Source organism: Schistocerca piceifrons, chromosome 10 (genome assembly GCF_021461385.2).
Source record: "Schistocerca piceifrons isolate TAMUIC-IGC-003096 chromosome 10, iqSchPice1.1, whole genome shotgun sequence".
NCBI lineage: Eukaryota > Metazoa > Arthropoda > Insecta > Orthoptera > Acrididae > Schistocerca > Schistocerca piceifrons.
Genome location: NC_060147.1, coordinates 16,502,703 through 16,523,752, shown reverse-complemented (window position 1 = coordinate 16,523,752; position 21,050 = coordinate 16,502,703). Strand labels below are relative to the sequence as shown.

Genomic DNA, 21,050 nt, shown 5'->3' with positions numbered 1-21,050 from the left:
AGTTTCTACAGGGAATCATATAACTCTCTTGGCAAATGCCTTTCCGAGATTGATAACTGAAAAACTCCTCTGTGAGGTAGACAAGAGGGAGATTGAGTCAATAATTAAATCAGTGAAGACAAAGGACTCTAATGGATATGATGAAGGGCCTAGCAGAATATTCACGTACTGTGCTGCACATGTTAGCTCTGTATTTAACCATATTTGTTATTTTTTCTTTTGGAATGGTCAGTTTACTGAACGATTAAACTACTCAGTAATACGTCCAGTTTATAAAAAGGGAGAAAGGGATAATGAAGACAATTTTAGACCTATTTCTCCGCCATCAGTGTTTGCTAAAGTTATTGAAAAGGCTGTGTATGTAAGGATAATTGATCATTTTACATCACACGATTTGCTATCAAATGTACAATTCGGCTCTAGAAGTTATTTAACAACTGAAAATGCTGTATTCTCTTTCCTCTGTGAGGTACTGGATGGGTTAAACAAAAGGCTGATAACGCGGGGCATATTTTTGATTTAACTAAAGCGTTTGATTGTGTCAAAGACAAAATATTGCTCCAGAAGTTGGACCATTACGGAATATGGGGAGTAGCTCACTATTGGTTCACCTCTTACTTTAGCAACAGACAGCAAAAGGTCATTATTCACAGTGTTGAGAATGGCTTTTATGTGGGGTCTGAGTGGGGTACAACCAAGTGGGAGGTGCCCCAGGGATCAGTGTTGGGGCCACTGCTGTTCCTTATTTATATAACTGATATGGCCTGTAATATTACAGGTAACTCTAAAATATTTGTGTTTGCTGATGACACTAGCTTCGTAGTAAAGGATGATGTGAGCAACACCGGCTCTGTTTCAAATAGTGTTCATGGCATAACTTCATGGCTTGTAGTAAATAAACTAACGCTAAATCCCAGTAAGATTAAGTTTTTACAGTTCCTAACACACAATTCAACAAAATATGACGTTTTAATTTCACGAAATGGGCATATTATTAATGAGAGTGAACAGTTCAAATTTCTAGGTGTTCACATAGTTAGTAAACTATTGTGGAAAGCCCACGTTTAGGATTTTGTTCAAAGACTTAATGCTGCCATTTTTACTATTCAAACGATATCTGAAGTGAGTGATTGTTCGACACGAAATTTAATCTATTTTGCTTATTTTCATTCGCTTATGCCGTATGGTATTATACTTTGGGGTAACTCTTCCCATTTTAAACGTATATTTTTGGCTCTGAAACTGGCGGTTCCAGCAATAAGTGATGTAAGTTCACGAACTTCTTGTCCTGTTAACGAGTCTAGGTATTTTGACAGTGGCTTTGTTAACAATATTAGCTTATTCTCAAGACTAAGCTACTTTCACTCAGTTAATACTCGACAGAAATCAAACCTGCATTTGGACCGAACTTCCTTAACTCTTGTGCAGAAAGGTGTGCAGTATACTGCTGCATCCATTTTCAATAAGCTACCACAAGAATTCAAAAATCTTAGCAGTAATCCGCGCGCTTTTAAATCGAAACTGAAAAGTTTCCTCGTGGGTTACTCGTTGTATTCTGTCGAGGTGTTCCTTGAAAAATTAAGCTGATTCTTGTTGTATTGTTGACTGCATTTACTGAAACTTATGGCTTGACTTTTTTCGAGTTCATAAACATTTTTTGTTTATCTGTTATTACTTTTATGTTGTAATTTCATGTACTGGCACGTACCATGGCCTTGGAGATGTGCTCCTCAATTTGGTCCTACGGAATTTGACGCACAAAGAAAAAAATAAATAAAGACCTGTTACTGTATGGATTACGGAACTGCAGAACAATCACTGGAAGGCAGCCTCATCCATTAATTGTGTAGGAGTATGTGTACAAAGTGAGTTAAGGTGGAAAGACTGCATAAAACTGATTTCAGGTACGGCAGGTGCCAGACTGAGATTCGCTGGGAGGCAACCAATATATTTCTTTCTTCTATGTACACTATCTGATAATAACAGGGTGTTTCTACCCTTGGCATTTGTGAGGGCTTGAATGCTGCTGAGGACACTGTGAACGAGGTATCTGAATGGCTGTGGAGGAATGGCAAACCACTATTCCTCAAGAGCCGAAACCAATGAAGGTAGTGATTTCGGACACTGGAGTCTTTAGCAACGCTCACATTCTAATTCGTGCCAAACGTATTACACTGGGCTGAAGTCGGGACTGAGGGCATGCCAGCCCATATCAGGAGTTTCGTTGTCCACAAACCATTGCCTCACTGATGCTGCTTTACAACTGGGTGCATTGTCATGCTGAAGCAATCAGTCACAGTCTCCCAACAGTTCCACTACTGCACGCAGTGCGCAATGCTGCAAAATGTGTTCACATCCTTCCCCCATTTAGCGTTTCCCGAAACGCAGTAAGGGCCTCACAAACTAGCCATGGAAATCATCAGCATACCTTAATACCACCACATCTGTACGTCACTGTTGGCGCCACACGTCATACCAGGTAAAGTTCTCCAGGCATTCGCCAAGCCTAAACCTTTTCATCGGACTGACTCATTATACCCCGTGATTCATCACTCCAAATCACTTGTTTCCAGTCAACTACTGCCTCTCTTTACATCACCTCAAGCTACGCTTCGCATTGACTACAGAAATGTGGCTCTTACAACGAGTTGCTTGGCACTGTACCCACTGTTCTTGACACAGAAGCATTGTGCTATGCGAAAATGAGACAGATGAAAGAAAAGTAAATAAACTGTTTATAATTTTAAGAACTAATCGTCTTAGGCCAACGGCATTGCCTAAGTGGTAACCTCGGCTCCCGTCAGATCACCGAAGTTAAGCGCTGTCGGGCTGGACCAGCACTTGGATGGGTGACCATCCGGTCTGCCGAGCGCTGTTGGCAAGCGGGGTGCACTCAGCCCTTGTGAGGGAAACTGAGGAGCTACTTGACTGAGAAGTAGCGGCTCCGGTCTCAGAAACTGACATGTGGCAGGGAGAGCATTGTGCTGACCACATGCTCCTCCATATCCGCATCCAGTGACGCCTGTGGGCTAAGGATGACACGGCGGCCAGTCGGTACCGTTGGGCCTCATGGCCTGTTCGGGCGGAGTTTAGTTTTTAGATTTAATAATCGTCGTAAGTGTTAATAGATTAATCCCACTGTGAGAAAAGGTGGTAAATGCTTTCACGGAAATATGTCACCAGTTGGCTATGGTGCCATGATTGTACCTAGACCTGCATGTCTTAGTGCGAAGGAAATCGACGCCCACGAATGTCTTTCTTGAAGGCTGCAAAAAAATGGATCTCGCATGATGAGAGACTAGGATTGCGTGGAGGATGGGTAAGGGTTTCCCAGCGAAACTTTTGCAGCGTACTCGAAGAAACCTTGCAAGCATGTCAGCAAGCCCTCACACGTCTTTACACATCCAAAAGGCGATTACTTTTGAAATAATAAACAGTTTACTCACTTTTTTCCACCTTTCTTTCATTTGACTGCCTCTTATAGTTGGACTGCGGGCAGCACTTTAGAACTCCCAAGTGATTCCTTCCACTGATTTCATGCGATTTCTTAGAACCACCCTCTGCAATGATCGACTGTCCCTCAGTAGATGGCCTTGATTTAGATGATGTTTCTCCTTCACTATCAGTCACTAACGGTTGACTTACACAGTTTTAATAGTGTTGAAACATCTCTCATGGGTTCGTTTCTCAGATGACGTCCAGTGACTAGTCGACGTAAATAGTGTCTGAGCACTGCTGACTGACCCTTTATGATGGCACTGCTTCTCTCCTGACAACACATTACTCCATGTTTTTTTTTTTTTTTTTTTTTTTTTTTTTTTTTTTTTTTTTTTTTTTTTTTAGGCTTGTGAGTCCCTCTCTCGTGACAGCTAGTGCCGAATTTCGCAATAGATGGGGCTGTCCGGATACTTATGATGAGATAGCATGTTTCTAGCGAAAAGAATGTGAAGCAAGAATTACACATGAAACTTCCTGGCAGATTAAAACTGTGTGCCTGACCGAGACTCAAACTCGGGACCTTTGCCTTTCACGGGCAAGTGCTCTACCAACTGAGCTACCCAAGCACGACTCACGCCCCGTCCTCACAGCTTTAATTCCGCCAGCACCTCGTCTCCTACCTTCCACACTGAGTTTTAATCTGCCAGGAAGTTTCATATCAGCGCACACTCCGCTGTACAGTGAAAATTTCATTCAAGAATTACACAGATTAAGGCTCACCATGTCTATTCCCATTGGAGCATTCGTAGCTGCAACAGGAAAAGGCTGAATCATAAGACTTCCTCCGGAACGTAAATGTAGATGTAGATTTAGCGTCGTTTCTGCAGACCTATGCTGTCTCCTTGTGGAGCGCTGATTTGTTTGCACACCGTCTTCAACTGCGTATTTCAGCTGTAAAAACCTCCCTCACCATACCCAAACGGACCAACACACCTTGCTCATCACGTTTTCAATAATCTAACCATACACTCGCCCAGTCTCTTGTTTCGAAAGCAGCTACAAATGGACTCTTTTTACTGGCATTCCAGGCGTTATCAAGGGTTTTCTTTCAGGGTTTTTTCCCTTAGCCCTTGGCAGTCCCCTGCTGTATGTGGAAAGTAGCAGAGCGGAGAACAGCATGGCAAAACACTGTTCCCACCACTGCTCATCACTGTTGCGGTAAAGAATATCAAGAATAGTTTTGGTGAACTTAACGCAGTCGATTCGCTGATGATGACACGTCCTGTTGTGAAACAGAAGAGGATGTTCACGTCAGGTTAAAGATATGTCAGTGCAAGTTTCAGGAGTACAAACCCCCACACCAGAGTGTCGAGATAACGGCGATGGCAGCCAACAGAGACGGACATCATGCAAGTGTGACACTAGCTAGTACTTATCTAGAGTGTGAGGACAGTTTTCCGGAAGTATAATGGTCAGGTTGGTTGGTTTGGGGGAAGGTGACCAAACAGTGAGGTCATCGGTCCCATCGTATTTGGGAAGGATGGGCAAGGAAACCTGCTGCGCCCTTTCAAAGGAACCGGTTTAGGGAAATCACGGAAAGGCTAAATCTGGATAGCCACACCGCGTGTTTGAACCGTTGTCCTCCTGAACGCGAGTCCAGTGTGCTAATTACTGCGACACGTCGCTCTGTAAATGTCCAGGGATAATTTGATTAGACAGAAGTTTAACTATAGAATGCGAAAGTGTACTGGTTTCTATCACCAGTTGAGGAACGTTTTATGGAATTACAGCATTCCAGCAAGAGCAAAATTAGTAATGTTCAGCAGGTATTTCATGCCAGTACTGACTTACTTCATCGAAGCATGCACCCTCACAAAGAGAGAGTCACCGAGACACCAGGCATTAGGAACGAAATTCCTCAGACCCACCACGAACAAGTTAAGAAATGAGGAGGTGAGGACGAAAGCCAGAATCAAGTCACCTCTTTTAGACCTAAGCAGCACATCCAGACAACAGTCGTACAGGAATGTAATGGAGTTGGAGACTACAAGAATTTCATCTGAACAGGCCTTTACGGCTCAAACTAACCGACCGACCGCCATGTCATCCTCAGTCCAAAGCCGTCACTGGATATGCATATGCACCGGCATGTGAACAGCACACTGTTCTCTCGTCCGCTTTTAGATTTCGTGACCAGAGCCGCCACTTTTTAGTCAAGTAACTCCTCATTTAGCCACACGGCGGCTGAGCCTGCCCCACTTGCCAAAAGCGCTCGGCAAACTGCGACGGTGACCCATCCAAGTGCTAACCAAGCCCGTCAGCGCTTAACTTCAGTGATCTGACGCGAACTGGTGTTAACACTGCGGTAAGGCCGTTGGCAGCATAGGAACAGACGGAATAAATTTTGGAAGAGATATGGAAGAAAAACGCCCTGCAGAGAGACCCAGAAACCGTCAGTGGACATGATCAAGAAAGACGTCGCTGCCAGAAGGAGAACAAAGGATGATGTTCTCCGTGACTGATTATACACGGACAGAAGAAAGATGGAGAGGCTCATAATCAGTACTAAAGAAGTTGGAACTGTACGATGATGATGATGATGATGATGATGACAGCATGAATAACATTAACCTCACTCAACACTCAATAACCATTCAAATGCTCATAAAAATTACAACAATTAATGAGTTGTTTCCAAAACCCTCGTTGCTGTATGAAGGTGCTTTAGTCGCAATCACATCAATATAGACGCATCTTCAGATTTATCTATGAAGAAAAAAAATCACTGTGTGTAATTCTTGAAATGGTGGAAAGACGGAATCATAGTGTTGCGATTCACCAGAAAACAATGACAAGTGCACAAATGACTACATTTCTGCACGATGGTTCATTGATCGCGACCGGGCCAAATATCTCACGAAATAAGCGTCAAACGAAAAAACTACAGAGAACGAAACTTGTCTAGCTTGAGGGGGCAAACCAGATGGCGCTATGGTTGGCCCGCTAGATGGCGCAGCCATAGGTCAAACGCATATCATCTGCGTTTTTTAAAGTAGGAACCCGCATTTCTATTACATATTCGTGTAGTACGTAAAGAAATATGAATGTATTAGTTGGACCACTTTTTTCGCTATGTGATAGATGGCGATGTAATAGTCACAAACAAATGGCTCACAATTTTAGACGAACAGTTGGTAACAGGTAGGTTTTTTCAATTAAAATACAGAATGTAGGCACGTTTGAACATTTTATTTCGGTTGTTCCGATGTGATACATGTACCTTTGTGAACTTATCATTTCTGAGAACGTATTACCCGTAAATACCACATTAATGCAATAAATGCTAAAAATGATGTCCGTCAACCTCAATCCATTTGGCAATACGTGTAACGTCATTCGTCTCAACAGCGAGTAGTTCGCTTTCCGTAATGTTCGCACATTCATTGACAATGCGCTGACGCATGTTGTCAGGCGTTGTCGGTGGATCACGATAGCAAATATCCTTCAACTTTCCCCACACAAAGAAATTCGGGGACGTCAGATCCGGTGAACGTGCGGGCCATGGTATTGTGCTTCGACGACCAATCCGCCTGTCATGAAATATTCTATTTAATACCCCTTCAACCGCACGCAAGCTGTGTGCTGGACATCCATCATGTTGGAAGTACATCGTCATTCTGTCATGCAGTGAAACATCTTGTAGTAACATCGGTAGAACATTACGTAGGAAATCAGCATACGTTGGACCATTTAGATTGCCAGCGATAAAATGGGGGCCAATTATCGTTCCTCCCATAATGCCGCACCATAAATTAACTCGCCAAGGTCGTTGATGTTCCACCTGTCGCAGCCATCGTGGAATCTCCGTTGCCCAATAGTGCATATTATGCCGATTTACGTTACCGCTACTGGTGAATGACGCTTCATCGCTAAATAGAACGAGTGCAAAAATCTGTCATCGTGCCGTAATTTCTCTCGTGTCCGGTGGCAGAACTGTACACGACGTTCAAAGTCGTCGCCATGCAATTCCTGGTGCATAGAAGTATGATACTGGTGCAATCGATGTTGATGTAGCATTCTCAACACCGCCTTTTTTGAGATTCCCAATTCTCGCGCAATTTGTCTGCTACTGATGTGCGGATTAGCCGCGACAGCAGCTAAAACACCTACTCGGGCATCATCATTTGTTGCAGGTCGTGGCTGACGTTTCACACGTGGATGAACACTCCCTGTTTCCTTAAATAACGTAACTATCCGGCGAACGGTCCGGACACTTGGATGATGTCGTCCATGATACCGAGCAGCATACATCGCACACGCCTGTTGGGTATTTTGATCACAATAGCCAAACATCAACACGATATCGACCTTTTCCGCAATTGGTAAACGATCCATTTTCACGAAGCAAATACCGTCTACACTGGCGGAATGTTACGTGATACCACGTACTTATACGTTTGTGATTATTACAACGCCATCTATCACAAAGCTAAAAAATTGGTCCAACTTAAACATTCATATTTCTTTACGTACTACACGAATATGTAATAAAAATGGGGGTTCCTATCTACAAAAAATAATCAGTTGATATCCGTTTGACCTATGGCAGCGCCATCTAGCGGGCCAACCATAGCACCATCTGGTTTTGTCCTTCAAGCTAGACGAGTTTCGTTCTTTGTAGTTTTTTCGTTTGACGCTTATTTCGTGAGATATTTGGCCCAGTCACTATCAGTGGACCACCCTGTGTACTGTAGACGGTCAGTTACGGATTTCCAGCTTTTGGGAAGTTCTACAAGTTTAAGAGTCAGACCACACTGATAGTTGACACAGTAAAATTGAATATACCTAAAAGATGCTTATCGGAATTTACAAGGCACGACTGTTGAATAATAATTTGAATGGTTATTGAATGATCAGTATTGTTCATAATGTCTCTTGAGCTGTGGTTGCCCTCCCCAAAAGTTGATGACGACATTGGTCCCAGCTGCCACCACCTGCAGATGCAGCTGCAGCTGCAGCTGCGCCCACTGCACACGCCTCCCAGCCTGCAGCCGTTGCTATGCAGATTTCCTCGGAACACTCTCCTTGGCGACCGCCAAGCTTTTATATCTACCCTTGACCTCTCTGCTCTCCGCTCTAATTTTGACCTCACTCCCACAATCTCCTCTCAAGACCCCATTCCCTCCTCTCACTCTCCTTCTAGACTGTCGCTTCTATTTCGTTCTTTTACCAAGCGTACTGCTCTGCTATCTCTATTTGTAAATCTCACTCTCACATCACCTTGCTCAACATTTCCGTATTACTGGTCTCGCTGTAGGCTGCAAGCCACGCTACTGACCATTCAAATTGCTACACCAAGAAGAACTGCAGATGATAAACGGGTATTCATTGGACAAATATACTAGAACTGACATGTGATTACATTTTCACGCAATTTGGGTGCATAGATCCTGAGAAATCAGTACCCAGAACAACCACCTCTGGCCGTAATAACGGCCTTCATACGCCTGGGCATTGAGTCAAACAAAGCTTGGATGGCGTCTACAGGTAAAGCTGCCCATGCAGCTTCAACGCGATACCACAGTTCATCAAGAGTAGTGACTGGCGTATTGTGACGAGCCAGTTGCTCGGCCACCATTGACCAGACGTTTTCAGTTGGTGAGAGATCTGGAGAATGTGCTTGCCAGGGCAGCAGTCGCACATTTTCTGTATCCAGAAAGGCCCGTACAGGACCTGCAACATGCGGTCGTGCATTATCCTGCTGATATGTAGGGTTTCGCAGGGATCGAATGAAGGGGAGAGCCACGGGTCGTAACACATCTGAAATGTAACATCCACTGTTGAAAATGCCGTCAATGCGAACAAGAGGTGACCGAGACGTGTAACCAATGGCACCCCATACCATCACGCCGGATGATACGCCAGTATGGCGATGACGAATACACGCTTCCAATGTGCGTTCACCGCGATGTCGCCAAACACGGATGCGACCATCGTGATGCTGTAAACAGAACATGGATACATCAGAAAAAGTGACGTTTTGCCATTCGTGCACGCAGGTTCGTTGTCGAGTACACCATCGCAGGCGCTCCTGTCTGTGATGCAGCGTCAAGGGTAACCGCAGCCACGATCTCCGAGCTGATAGTCCATGCTGGTGCAAACGTCGTCGAACTGTTCGTGCAGATGGTTGTTGTCTTACAAACGTCCCCATCTGTTGACTCAGGGATCGAGACGTGGCTGCACGATCCGTTACAGACATGCGGATAAGATGCCTGTCATCTCGACTGCTAATAATACGAGGCCGTTGGTATCCAGCGCGGCGTTCCGTATTACCCTCCTGAACCCACCGATTCCATATTCTGCTAACAGTTATTGGATCTCGACCAAGGCGAGCAGCAATGTCGCGATACGGTAAACCACAATCGCGATAGGCTACAATCCGACAAGTCGGAAACGTGATGGTACGCATTTCTCCTCCTCACACGAGGCATCACAACGACGTCTCACCAGGCAACGCCGATCAACTGCTGTTTGTGTATGAGAAATGGGTTGGAGACTTTCCTCGTGTCAGCACGTTGTAAGTGTCGCCACCGGCGCCAACCTCGTGTGAACGCTCTGAAAATCTAATCATTTGAATATCACAGCATCTTGTTCCTGTCGATTTAATTTCGGTCGTGAAGCACGTCATCTACGTGGTGTAGCAATTTTAATGGCCAGTAGTGTATTTATAATGCGCCGATGCTCCGAGACATTAAGACCGTTGCCCACCGTGTGATATGGCCGTCTGCTGACGTAGTGGACTTGTGACTCTCTGCAAAGCAGCTCTAAAGACGGACTAATAATGCTGGTGCGGGCAAAAGTGTTTCGGAGCTTTCCGTTCAGCGCATTTTGTTGAAATGAGGTTCTGCAGCAGATGGCCCCGACATGTCCCCAAGTCGACTAAACGACATGGTCAGTTACGATTCCAGTGTTCACACGGCATCATCGAGATTGGATCGTGGAGCAATAAAAAAGTGTGGCCTGGTCGTATAGAGCATGTCCCTTGTTACACCAGATCGATGATAGTGTACAGACAAGCAGTCGTCCAGGAGAACGGCATTTCGAAATGCGTACTGCGCCACGAACATAGGTCACTATGGATAATATTATGTTGTCGAGGAAATTCACATGGCAGCTGTGGCAATTATTGAGGTATAATGACAGCTATAGGCTACTTGAGTATTATTGCGAACGATCTGAATTGCTTCATGTCCTCCCTGAGGGCGATGGTATCTTCCAGCACGACAACTGTCACATAGTCGGAATAGTGCTACAGCGCTTCGAAGAGCGTTATTGTTAATACAAAATTGAGGATGTGTTAGGTGACGATCAGTTTAGTGGAAATAAGTATAAAGGCACTTTCACGAAGGTAATAGTACAGTGTCTGAAGAATACATGCATCGAATTTTCTATGAAAGTAGTTGATACATATACGACATAAACAATCACGACGGAGTACAAAGTTCCTTACAAAACAGGAGTAACCCAATAAGACGCTTGCATTTCCTGGATATTGTTATTGCGCAGTTAGTATTTAGTCCAAGTTCCGTTCATCTTCATTACCTCAGTAATTCTCTTCGGCGTTGATTTTGTTAGGGTTTGTAGTTCTTGCAGTGAAATTGTGGCCCACTTCTCGTATCACTCTTTTCAGGTCACATACGGTCTCAGATTCCTTTCCATTGCGATAAACACGCCTTCAAAATATTTCACAAATATTTTCCACGGGTTCAAATCCAGGCAACAGCAGACCCGGGCAAGACATCGGTATCTTTATCTTCAATCCATTTTTGGTTCTAGCAAAACACATATACATTGTGTCCCATAGGTTCTCATACATTCTGATTAGTTTAATCGGTTCTGTTTCTAGCGTCTCACAGTACCTGTTAGAGTTCATTCTAGTGTTCATCCAAGCAATACGTGATTTACGCTTGCCGCAGAAGGCTGCCCAGATCATCGTGTACAACCCTTGCGCAGATTGCTGCAGATTTCACTGCTGGGCCATCAGCAAGTGTCAGTGTGCGAACCATTCAACGAAACGTCATCGATATGGACTTTCGGAGCCGAAGGCCCACTCGTGAACCCTTGATGACTGCACGACACAAAGCTTTACGCTTCGCCAGGAACCATCAACACCGACAATTGGTGACTGCAAACGTGTTGCCTGGTCGAACGAGTCTCGTTTCAAATTGTATCGGGCGGATAGACTTGTACGTGTATGGTGACAACCTCATGAATCCATGGACCCTTCATGTCAGCAGGAGACCGTACAAGCTGATGGAGTCTCTGTTATGACGTGGGGCGTGTGCAGTTGGAGTGATATGGGACCCCTGATAAGTCTACATACGACTCTGACAGGTGACACGTACGTAAAGATCCTGTGTGATCAGCTGCATCCATTCATGTCCATTGTGCACTCCGACGAACTCGGTAATTCCAGCAGAACAATGCTGCTCCACCCCACACGTCCATAATTGCTACAGAGTGGCTCCAGCAACACTCTTCTGAGTTTAAACACTTCCGCTGGCCACCAAACTCCCCAGACATGAACATTATTGATGCCTTGCAACTGTTTAGAAGTAATCTCCACCCCGTCCTGTTCTTACGGATTTGTGGTCAGTCCTCCAGCATTACTTCAGACATCAGTCGAGTCCATGCCACGTCGTGTTGCGGCACTTCCGCATGCTCGCGGGGTCCCTATACGATATTATGCAGATGTACCAGTTTCTTTGGCTCTTCAGTGTATATTGCACTACTGATATCAAATCCCATACCATTTGGCTGCATTTGTCGGTAGGCTGAATTTCATACTAATGCATATACGTTGTGCACAACTTTTCCAACCGATAATGTTTATTTCGCTGCAAAAATCCATCCCTTTCTACTGATTTCCACTACTATATGAATTTATGGACTAGCACTAAGTGTGTGTGGCTGGATACCTATTTACAGTATATAGTGATATACAGAAACCTTTGTCGTCAATCAGTCTCTCTATTATGGAAAACCATATCCAAATCCTTACAGTAGCCTTCACGTTGCAATTGTTCTTTATTTACGTGACCATTAAGGCACTCCAACCCCAGTTTTCGATACCAGTAATATCGTACTACTTTTCTGCGAAGTAACAGACATATTTTTGTGACAACATTCACATTTGGTTTTACTAATGTATTGGTACTCCAGTGTATCGATATATTACAGTGATATGGTTCTTATGTGTATTCATTTCTGTGAGACTGTCATAATCTTTGACTTACTTGTAACCGTTTTGGCGCGAATGCGCACATAGAGCAGTCTTTGTTTCACTTTGCAGAAGTTAAGTTGTTATTTCGCTTTGTAAAAGAACAGTCAAGTCTTGTCTTTGGTTAAAGTGGAAATTAAATATGTGAAGATTGATACGAAACTGTTTTCATGATCATGTGACAATTAAAGAAAATGGTTCAAATGGCTCTGAGCACTATGGGACTTAACATCTATGGTCATCAGTCCCCTAGAAGTTAGAACTACTTAAACCTAACTAACCTAAGAACATCACGCAACACCCAGTCATCACGAGGCAGAGAAAATCCCTGACCCCGCCGGGAATCGCACCCGGGAACCCGGTGTGACAATTAAGAAGTATATGCGAATTTACAAGAAGCTTAATAAAAATGTGGATCGTGAACACCAAGTCAAAAATCATTTGTACCATACCATTGTTCTGATCTGGGATTGTTTGATCATTAAGAATTTCCTGAAAAACGCATTTGTTAGGTTTTCAAATATTGCTAAAATACAGATCTGGACCTTCTAGCAGTCAAAGTGGAATCACCCTAGAATCAACAAGATGAGCCATAACAACTTCGACGAAATCTACGTGGGAATCCATTCAAGATAAGTGCCAAAATTAATGACTTTTTTTACAGTGACTTCATTATTTCCATTCTGACGATACCATCCACAGTCAATAACTTTGTTGTTGCCCGATAAAGCGAAAATATGCTGCGTGAGCAACATTATTAATCTGCCAGGATGAGATTTTCACTCTGCAGCGGAGTGTGCGCTGATATGAAACTTCCTGGCAGATTAAAACTGTGTGCCGGACCGAGACTCGAAGTCGGGACCTTTGCCTTTCGCGGGCAAGGTTGGCAGGAGAGCTTCTGTAAAACTTGCTGGCAGATTAAAACTGTGTGCCCGACCGAGACTCGAACTCGAGACTTTTGCCTTTGGCGGGCAAGTGCTCTACCGACTGAGCTACCCAAGCACGACTCACGCCCCGTCCTCACAGCTTTACTTCTGCGAGTACCTCGTCTCCTACCTTCCAAACTTTACAGAAGCTCTCCTGCCAACCTTGCAGAACTAGCACTCCTGAAAGAAAGGATATTGCGGAGACTTGGCTTAGCCACAGCCTGGGGGATGTTTCCAGAATGAAATTTTCACTCTGCAGCGGAGTGTGCGCTAATATGAAACTTCCTGGCAGATTAAAACTGTGTGCCCGACCGAGACTCGAACTCGGGACCTTTGCCTTTCGCGGGCAAGTGCTCTACCATCTGAGCTACCGAAGCACGACTCACGCCCGGTCCTCACAGCTTTACTTCTGCCAGTACCTCGTCTCCTACCTTCCAAACTTTACAGAAGCTCTCCTGCGAACCTTGCAGAACTAGCACTCCTGAAAGAAAGGATATTGCGGAGACATGGCTTAGCCACAGCCTGGGGGATGTTTCCAGAATGAGATTTTCACTCTGCAGCGGAGTGTGCGCTGACATGGAAGGTAGGAGACGAGATACCGGCAGAAGCAAAGCTGTGAGGACCTGCCCTGAGTCGTGCTTCGGTAGCTGAGATGGTAGAGCACTTGCCCGCGAAAGGCAAAGGTCCCGAGTTTGAGTCTCGGTCCGGTACTCAGTTTTAATCTGCCAGGAAGTTTCATTATTAATCTGATTTCTAACCTACTCTGCAAGTGGTGGTATTGTTAGAACGTGCAGGCAGAAAAACAAATTAACTTTAGTTAATAATTTATATCGATACTGAACACAAGCAATATGTGAAATTTTGTTATTAGCAATCGTTCTTGGTGCTGCAATTTTAATGCCACGCCATGAATGTAAAAACGTCCCGTGCAAAGCCAGGGTGCACACGAAGCTATTAATTCTGCAACGACCGTGACGCCAGCTGTTACCGCACTCTGTGTAATTGAATTATCGTATCGGCGCTCTGCCATCACGGCTACCCTGTTGAACCGGGGGTTCCCGGTTCGACGCCAATAGCCGCTAAGGAGTGGTTCGTCGGGATTTCCGATACACGCTCTGACGCTACCGCAGAAGGCGGGATTCTCAGAACCGATCGATCGATAGCGCGCTGAGATAAAAGTCTTCTAATTGGGCTACCTACTTCCATTTGCTGAACGGTTCTCTCTTACGTCACAGGCGGAACTCTTTGAGATCTGCTCTTACGAAGAGGGAAAGGGAGACTTTGTTAGCGAGGTCAGAAAACCAATTACGACAGTCGCTCGCGCCTGATTGCGGTCTAGATTCACGCCTCGCGAATCACTCTGCAAGGATTTCATCCATTCTCTCGCGTTCTTACGTCGGTTCTGTCATTCAGTTGCCATTGGAAACGTGATCTCTTCTTTTACAGGTGGCTCCCTTTTGTACGTATATTGCAACACATAAACCAGAAATACACAGTCCGTAATTAAAATACTGACATTCCGAAAGTAATCCCCGATGAGATGTCCAACACCCTTCACGTTATGAAGTCGTGATAGGCATCTGGAGATGATGCCACCATACAAATGGTCACAGCTGCAGGAAGAGTAACACAAAATAAACATGAAAAATTATTATGACATATGTTTCCAAAGTTTTTACTTCTTTTTTAGCGACTCTTTACTAATTCGATACATGTCTATCACGACGAGCTCGTTTCGGCATTTTTGCCGTCGTCAAGCGAATATGCCATTATTGAACAATTTTTCGTAAAAATGTACGATAAAAGTATGCTGCTTACGTCTATAGTATAACACAGAATTGCATGCCTCATGTATATATGTCAGCATTTACTTCTTTGACATCTCACTTGTTACTACCTGTACTACATATTATATTCTGGAGTGTCTTTTCGATTATCTCCCGGTGGTGTTGGTTACATTCATAATAGAATTTACGCAACACTTATGCATCTTTGAGTGTTTTCTCAAGTGATTCTTGTATGTTTACAAAAATTTTATTCGCTCAAAATCAGCGATAGTAAGTTCGTTCAAAAATAATGTAACTATACTATACTTTTTTGTACCTCGTCTAAAGATATCTCTTTTGAGTATTCGATTGTCTTTTACAATTCGTGAAATGTCGGAAAAGTTATCCTTTTTCTTTTAGGATGCCAATAAAGTTTCCTAATTATTTTTTATGCTACAGTTCTGTTTATTCGTTTAGTAGTCCGTTTGGTTAACCTTCTGTGGGTTTTGATTTCCAGTTCCTCTAGGATATTCATATATGCCGAGCGGTTCTAGGCGCTACAGTCTGGAACCACGCGAAGGCTACGGTCGCAGGTTCGAATCCTGCCTCGGGCATCGGTGTGTGTGATGTCCTTAGGTTAGTTAGGCTTAAGTAGTTCTAAGATCTAGGGAACTGATGACCTCAGAAGTTAAGTCCCATAGTGCTCAGAGCCATTTGAACCATTTGCTGCAGATGGCCACGTGGATCAGCCGCTGGTACACTAGCCTCTGCACAGTGATCGCTATGTGCTGCTCGATGTCCCCAGTGCACAAGCAGCAGGTGATGAAACCTGTGCTTTGGGCTGTGGAGACTGTCTCGTCTCGGGCGTAATGCGACGGCGGCCGTGACACGGAAAATTGGTTAGGCGCGCCTTCTTGGCACCCTTATGCGGGGTAATAGCCGATCGGCTTATAGTAGGCCAACGCCCGGCTGCAGCGTCATTTGCACACTAATTGATGGGTCACCGGCTCTCGTCACACAACCGGTGCCATTTACCGGCCTACTTGGCAAAACACACACACGCACACGCACACACACACACACACACACGCACACACACACACACACACACACACACACACACACACACAATACATGTGCGCGCGCGTGCACACGGTGATTTTGCAAATGAGGACAAACTGCAGCAAACGATTCCTGGGAAACATAGAAGCTGAAGTAATGAATTAAAATTTGTGCTAAGGCCAGGAGTTGAACCCAGGTCTTCTGCTTACAGGGAGATGTGTGATCCACTGAACCACTCTGAGACTGCGTTCTACAGATGGAAGGCTTACCCAAGTCCAGTACCCTCCTAGATACAAACTTCAGTTCACACCTCATCCCATCTTGTAAGCCACAATAACAGGATCTGCCAAGGGAGACCCGGGTTCACGTTCCGACCTTGGCACAAATTTTATTCATTACTTCACTTTTCACTTGCGACGAAATATGTCTGTAGGAAAATATACACTGCTGGCCATCAAAATTGCTACACCACGAAGATGACGTGCTTCAGACGCGAAATTTAACCGACAGGAAGAAGATGCTGTGATATGCAAATGATTAGCTTTTCAGAGCATTCACACAAGGTTAGCGCCGGTGGCGACACCTACAACGTGCTGACATGAGGAAAGTTCCAAACCGATTTCTCATACACAAACAGCAATTTACCGGCGTTGCCTGATGAAGCGTTGTTGTAATGCCTTGTGTAACGAGGAGAAATGCGTACCGTCACGTTTCAGACTTTGATAAATACCATCACGTTTTCCACTTTGATAAAAGTCGGATTGTAGCCTATCGCGATTGCGGTTTATCTTATCGCGACATTGCTGCTCGCGTTCGTCGAGATCTAATGACAGTTAGCAGAATATGGAATCGGTGGGTTCAGGAGGGTAATACGGAACGCCGTGCTGCATCCCAACGGCCTCGTATCACTAGCAGTCGGGATGACAGGCATCTTATCCGCACGGCTATGACGGATCGTGCAGCCACGGCTCGATCCCTGAGTCAACAGATGGGGACGTTTGCAAGACAACAACCATCTGCAGGAACAGTTGGACGACGTTTGCAGCAACACGGACTATCAGCTGGGATACCGTGGCTGCGGTTACCCTTGACGCTGCATCACAGACAGGAGCGCCTGCGATGGTGTCCTCAACGACGAACCTGGGTGCACGAATGGCAAAACGTCATTTTTTCGGATCAATCCAGGTTCTGTTTACAGCATCATGATCGTCGCATCCGTGTTTGGCGACATCGCTGTGAACGCACATTGGAAGCGTGTATTCGTCATCGCCATACTGGCGTATCATCCGGCGTGATGGTATGCGGTGCCATTGGTTACACGTCTCGGTCACCTCTTGTTCGCACTGATCGCACTTTGAACAGTGGACGTTACATTTCAGATGTGTTGCGACCCGTGGCTCTACCCTTCATTCGATCTCTGCGAAAGCCTACATTTCAATAGGATAATGCACGACCGTATGTTGCAGGTTCAGTACAGGCGTTTCTGGATACAGAAAATGTGCGACTGCTGCCCTGGTCAGCACATTCTCCACATCTCTCACCAATTGAAAACGTCTGGTCAATGGTGCCCGAGCAACTGGCTCGTCACAATACGCCAGTCACTATTCTTGATGAACTGTGGTATCCTGCTGAAGCTGCATGGGCAGCTGTACCTGTACACGCCATCCAAGCTCCTTTTGACTCAATGGCCAGGCGTATCGAGGCCGTTATTACGGCCAGAGGTGGTTGCTCTGGGTACTGATTTCTCAGGACCTATGCATCCAAATTGCGTGAAAATGTAATGACATGTCAGTTCTAGTATAATATATTTGTCCGATGAATACCCATTTATCATCTGCATTTCTTCTTGGTGTAGCAGTTTTAATGGCCAGTAGTGTAATTTCATCAGGTTAATAGGTCCTTAAGAAGATAAGTAGGAAAAAACGTAATTCCGACATACAGGGGATAGGCAAAATAATGTGCACACCTGTACTTACTCGGGAATGGTTTATTAATAAGCGGTTGGACCTCCATTTGCCCGTGATACAGGTGCGATTCTTCGTAGAATACTGGCATGTAATGATTGTACAGTCTCCAGTGGAATGTTATGCCACTCTTATAAGAACCTCTTTTAAGTCTTGTAGTAACGAGGGAGGCGGGAATCTGTTCCGCAGTCTGTGCTCCAATACCGCCCACAAGCGTTCCATAATGTTCAAGTCTGAGGACTGTGGTGGCTGGAGAAGACGCTGCAGTTCAGTTGCATGCTCCTCATACCACGATTGTACTGTCCTGACTGACTGAATGGGTGCATTATCGTGCTGAAATATTTGATCATTATTGGGGAACAACATTTTAATCATGGGGTGCACCCGATCACCTAAAATGTTCACCTAATCGTTGGCTGTAACACGGCCTTTGAGACTAATGATGGGACCAGCAGAATACCATGATATGGCTGCCTACGACACTACACTTACACCTCCATGATTAACCTTTGGAATCAGACAAGGAAAACTGTAGGTTGCTTTTGGCTTTCTCCAGACCCTAACCTGGCTCGATGTTGGAAATAAGGAAGTCGTTGACTCGTCCGACCTTATGACGTGTTTCCACAGATCAGCCGTCCAGGATTTATGCTCTTGACAACATGTTTTACGCTTCTTTGCGTTGGTTGTCGTCACTAATGTTTTCGGTATAGCAGCTCGTCCACGAATATTCGCTTTATGGGATTCCTCAGCGGACAATGCCGATAGATACAGGATCTCGTAGGTGGCTATTGAGCTCTGCAATGACTTTAGCCGCCGCTAGGTTTGTGTTCTTTTGATTTACACGATGATGTCTTTCTATTATTTGTGTGATTGTTGAAACAGTTGCTCTTGAATCACTGAATAAGTTGGCTGTCTTGCTTACTGATGCTCCAGGTAATGGGTCCTCACAATCTGCCCTCTTTGGAACTCTGTCAGGTCCTTTATTGCACGTCCACTTCGGCCTCTGAATACATATACGAGGTGTGCACTACTCGTAAACAACCTGTACTGACGCCTCGTCCGTACTGAACACGCACAGCCCAGTGCGACGTGTGCCTTACCTGGGTTGTTGACCGTGAAACACAACCATCCCATTACTACCTCTGTTTACATGATTTTGCCTCACCCCTATATGACTTGAAATGCATCTACATCTACATTTATACTCCGCAAGCCACCCAACGGTGTGTGGGGGAGGGCACTTTACGTGCCACTGTCATTACCTCCCTTTCCTGTTCCAGTCGCGTATGGTTCGCGGGAAGAGCGACTGTCTGAAAGCCTCCGTGCGCGCTCTAATCTCTCTAATTTTACATTCGTGATCTCCTCGAGAGGTATAAGTAGGGGGAAGCAATATATTCGATACCTCATCCAGAAACGCACCCTCTCGAAACTTGGCGAGCAAGCTACACCGCGATGCAGAGCGCCTCTCTTGCAGAGTCTGCCACTTGAGTTTGCTAAACATCTCCGTAACGCTGTCACGGTTACCAAATAACCCTGTGACGAAATGCGCCGCTCTTCTTTGGATCTTCTCTATCTCCTCCGCCAAACCGATCTGGTACGGATCCCACACTGATGAGCAATACTCAAGTATAGGTCGAACGAGTGTTTTGTAAGCCACCTCCTTTGTTGATGGACTACATTTTCTAAGCACTCTCCCAATGAATCTCAACCTGGTACCCGCCTTACCAACAATTAATTTTATATGATCATTCCACTTCAAATCGTTCCGCACGCATACTCCCAGATATTTTACAGAAGTAACTGCTACCAGTGTTTGTTCCGCTATCATATAATCATACAATAAAGGATCCTTCTTTCTATGTATTCGCAATATATTACATTTGTCTATGTTAAGGGTCAGTTGCCACTCCCTGCACCAAGTGCCTATCCGCTGCAGATCTTCCTGCATTTCGCTACAATTTTCTAATGCTGCAACTTCTCTGTATACTACAGCATCATCCGCGAAAAGCCTCATGGAACTTCCGACACTATCTACTAGGTCATTTATATATATTGTGAGAAGCAATGGTCCCATAACACTCCCCTGTGGCACGCCAGAGGTTACTTAAACGTCTGTAGACGTCTCCCCATTGATAACAACATGCTGTGTTCTGTTTGCTAAAAACTCTTCAATCCAGCCACACAGCTGGTCTGATATTCCGTAGGCTCTTACTTTATCAGGCGACAGTGCGGAACTGTATCGAACGCCTTCCGGAAGTCAAGAAAAATAGCATCTGCCTGGGAGCCTGTATCTAATATTTTCTGGGTCTCATGAACAAATAAAGCGAGTTGGGTCTCACACGATCGCTGTTTCCGGAATCCATGTTGATTCCTACATAGTAGATTCTGGGTTTCCAAAAACGACATGATACTCGAGCAAAAAACATGTTCTAAAATTCTACAACAGATCGACGTCAGAGATATAGGTCTATAGTTTTGCGCATCTGCTCGACGACCCTTCTTGAAGACTGGGACTACCTGTGCTATTTTCCAATCATTTGGAACCCTCCGTTCCTCTAGAGACTTGCGGTACACGGCTGTTAGAAGGGGGGCAAGTTCTTTCGCGTACTCTGTG

General features: G+C 44.9%; 1 protein-coding gene and 1 pseudogene across 1 annotated transcript in view; both read right to left on the bottom strand.

The window, feature by feature from the left end:
• The window catches only part of LOC124719036 (solute carrier family 46 member 3-like), a 364,910-nt gene that overhangs the window by 142,709 nt on the left and 201,151 nt on the right, over positions 1-21,050 (bottom strand). The window lies entirely within an intron of this gene.
• Positions 5,699-5,817, bottom strand: LOC124719276 (annotated as a pseudogene).